This window comes from Chrysochloris asiatica, unplaced genomic scaffold (genome assembly GCF_000296735.1).
Source record: "Chrysochloris asiatica unplaced genomic scaffold, ChrAsi1.0 scaffold00074, whole genome shotgun sequence".
NCBI classification, from domain to species: Eukaryota; Metazoa; Chordata; class Mammalia; order Afrosoricida; family Chrysochloridae; genus Chrysochloris; species Chrysochloris asiatica.
The window spans coordinates 1,664,813-1,668,969 of record NW_006408592.1 but is presented as its reverse complement, the minus strand read 5'-3'; the positions used below and the strand labels follow the sequence as shown (position 1 = coordinate 1,668,969).

Below are 4,157 nucleotides of genomic sequence, written 5' to 3'. Positions count from 1 at the left end.
GAAACCCTGTACAGGGTCGCTATGGGTCGGAACTGACTCAACGGCACTTAACAACAACAACAACAACAACCTTGTCCTACTAGTAAACAGCACAAGCAGTAAAACTAGATTTCCTAGTCTGATCTTGCATTTTCTCCTCTAATACAAATCCTTTGTTAGTCATATTATTCTATTTGGCATTTTTGCAACATGCATGGTTTCTTTCCTCTTTATCCTTACTTTTGCTCTTCGCTGTACCTAGAATTATTTTCCTAACCTTAGCTCATTGTTTTCTCATATTATCTCCTTATGAAAAAAAATTTTCATTCTTTAAGAGCTGTACTCACCAGCAAACTTCCCCATGTCCACTTCTAAAATCATGTAGAACTTGTTTATGAAGCACTTATCATATGCCGCCTTGTATTTTAGTTGTCTCAGTGATAGAAACAGTTAATGTGCTTGACTATTAACTGAAAGATTGTAGGTTCGAATCTACTCAGAGGCATCTCAAAAGAATGGTCAGGCAATTTACTTCCAAAATAATCAGCCACTAAAAATGCTATGGTTGGGGGCTAGAACTAAGAGTGAAGTGACCAGCTGGTCTGAAGTGCATGGAGGCATATGTGAACTCCCAAACTTGTAGCTAGCTTGGATACTGTGAGCAAATGTAAATTGCTACAATTGGATGAACTGGATCTTTGCTTATGGATGCAGTTGCTCAAAATTTCAACTGGAATGGAAAGATCTTCATATCAAGGAACATGGGTTGATAGGTGACAGGCAGTCTAGACATTAGCTATCAAAAACAAGGAGCTATAAAGGCATGAAGTGGCTGGTTTAAAAGCTTTCATGAGTATGCTTAGTTTCAGAATGAGGGGGTAAGTTAGAATCCTTACTAAATAGTTTTGCTCTTCTCCAGATGGATCTGTTAAAAGGAGATGGGGGATGATGCTGATAGGATTTTATGATTCAATTGTGAGTAACCGTTAGCAGGATTAATTATGATTGTCACAACTGTAATTGTAGAAGATGTATAACTAAAAGGGGGAAGTAGTTAATCTTCCATTTCAGGAACAGAGGCTCCCAGGATCATCAAGAAGGAAGAGAATGAGTAGGGCATGCGATCCTACCTAGGAAAGCAGTGACAGGACAGCAGAGACAGCGGTAGACAATGGCATGGAGAGACTGAACAGCTGCAGGCTTTAGGCTGCGGGACTGAGAAAGGCTATGTGCTTGCAGGCAGGAGGCTGACTTTCAGACTATGCCCTTAGAACATATAAATGAATAGATATGTTTTATTTTGTGTGTATACATCAAATATTCTTGCTTTGTTCATTTATGAAACATAAGGTGTAAAAGGGAAGCCACAAGGAACAAGTAGGATAACTGTTGTTGCAGGAAGGATACTGTAATCCTTGAGATGAAACAAAGAGTATAATTTGTTGAATGTAACGCCGATCATCTTGTCTATTAACACTCAATTCAAAATAAAAAGTTAAAAAAAGAAAACATACTGAGCATAGTTTTATTCTGACATACATGGGTCATCATAAGATGAAATCAACTGGTATAGTCATAGTTTGAGGATAAGTCAGAAAGTAGCGCTACCAGAATTCCAGTTCATACATACACAGGGTTGGTTCAAATAAAAGGTCTCTAACTTATTTACCAAAGATACAATCAAGATGTATTGACAAGAGATCAGTGTCACAAAGACAAAGTACACATAGTTGAAAGCATCCATGATGGCACCTTCTGGAAGAAAGCGCACCAGGAAATCTGTGAAGCAAGCCATGGAGGAGCAAATCATCCATGCCTATGAGTTTGAGAACATCGAGAAGAAGATTCTGAGTGGTTCTGAAGAGAATTTTCTAGAAGGAAAGACCACAGCAACTGATAAGCATGGGAAGCAAAGGTCTTCCAAAGGAACAACCAAGCAAGATCTTGGGGGTGAAGTACAGAATATGCTGGGAAGGTTTGGAGCTGACATTAACAAGGCATTTCTTGCAAAGAAAGAGATTAGAACTGTATAACAAGGCTTCTCTCAAAAGCAGCAACCAGAAATTGAAAATGTTTGGAAAACACAACAAGAACAAAAACAGAAACTTAGCCAGGAATATTCTTAGCAGTTTCTGACTGTGTTTCAGCAGTGGGATATGGATGTGCAGAAAACTGAGGTACAAGAAGAAAACCTGACTAATATGTTTCAACAACAACAAAAGATTTTTCAACAACGTAGAACTGTTCAGAGTCAGAAACTGAAAGCAGTTAAACAGTTATATAAGCAGTTTGTAAAAAGTATGAGAAAATGGAGAATAATCATGAAAATCTACTGAGAGGTACACAAAATGAACTTAGAAAAGGAATGGCTATATGGCAGAAAAAAATGACGATGGGTACTCAGCAGCAAGAGATGGAAAGTGTTCGAAAGTCTCTTCAATCCATGTTATTCTGATGACTCTTTGAAGAAAGAACTTGAACCTAAGTAGTACACAATTATAACCTTAACTAAGAGTATGTAAGTCTCTATAGGGGTTTAAAAATTCTAGTTTAGATTATCACGCCCTGTTATTATTAGCTTGGTTGTAGACCTCCCCCTTTCTGTAAACCCTGAATAAAATTTAAAGAGTTTTGTGAGTAGCAGCAATTCTTAAAAAAATAGATGTGTTAACAATTATCGATGATTGGAATGCAAAGGCTGAAAACAAAGAAGAAGGATTAGTAGTTGGAAAATATGGCCTTGGTGATTAAAATGATAGAATTTTGCAAGACCGATAACTTCTTCATTTCAAATTCCTTTTTTAAACAATATATAAGACAATTATACACATGGACCTTACCAAATGGAATACACAGAAATTAAACTGACTGCATCTGTGGATATAGATGGTGACAAAGCTCCATATCATCAGACAAAATAAAGCCAGGAGCAGATTGTAGAACAGATCATCAATTGCTCATATGGAAGTTCAGGCTGAAGTGGAAGAAAATTAAAATAAGCCCACAGAGCCTAAATATGACCTTGAATATACCCTGCCTGAATTTAAACATCATCTTAGGAACAGATTTGATGCATCAGACACTAACGACCAAAAACATTAAAGTTATAGGATGACATTAAGAACATCATAAAGGAAGAAAGCAAAAGGACATTAGGAAGAATAGGAAGAAAGAAGAGACCAAAATGGATGTCAGAAGAGACTCTGAAACTTGCTCTCCAGTGTAGAGATGCTAAATCAAATGGAAGAAATGAGGAGCAGATTCATACAGGTGACAATGCTTTTTCCCCACAATCCCGTGATGGCCAGAGGTGTAATAAGCTCCCACATCCATCCATCCCCAGCACAGACCCTACTCTCTAAGAGTTCAGAGCCATGCAGTTGGGAGCCAGCTGAGCTGCTTTGGTGCCTGAATTCAGGTGGGTTCCACTCCAAACGTACAAAATCTGTAGAGCCACCAGACCAGTATTTAATCAGTCACTCTGACCATAGGTTCCTGTGGTCCTAACAGACACTGAAACCAACTCCTTCAAGGGCCTCCATGAATTACTTCCAGATTGAGTTCCCTGAATATTAATAATACTGAGGCCAATAGGAACTCCATCATAGGCCAGGAACTCTGTGGTCAAATCCCTTCTACAACCACCCCCTGAGCTCCTTGAATTGCCGAAGCCCCCCAGAGATTTCTCTACTTTGTTCTGAATCCATCAACTGTGGTTTTTTCTGCTTTCGTTTTTGTGTTTGGATATTTTCCTTTTGTTATTTCATTGTTTTGTTTCTATTTCATTGTTTTGTTTATTCTTTGCCTCCTTCTCTTTCTAGTCCCTTGAATTCTATCCTTACTATCTCCACTTTTAGTTCTCCTTCTTTTCGTCTGTTTCTTATTCCCTCTGTTCATCCATCCCACCCTCAACCCCCATTGATTGATCTTTCTTTATTACTCAGTACTCTCATTTTATTTTCATCATCCCTATCCCTGGTTTTTCTGTTTTATTATCTCTTCCTTTTATTTCCTCTTTATTTCTCTCTGTTATAGCTCCAATCGTACTCCTGGTGTGGCACTGTGGGTTAGTGCACTGGATTGCAAAGTCGGTTTGAACTGCAAGGTCAACAGTTCAAGTTCATCACCCACTTCTTGGAAACCCTATACAGGGATGCTACAGGTCAGAACCAACTCAA

The 4,157-nt window shown here is 38.4% G+C and overlaps 1 pseudogene; it reads left to right on the top strand.

Moving 5' to 3' along the window:
* Positions 1-1,724: 1,724 nt before the first annotated feature.
* LOC102841355 lies at positions 1,725-2,434 on the top strand (annotated as a pseudogene).
* Positions 2,435-4,157: the final 1,723 nt, after the last annotated feature.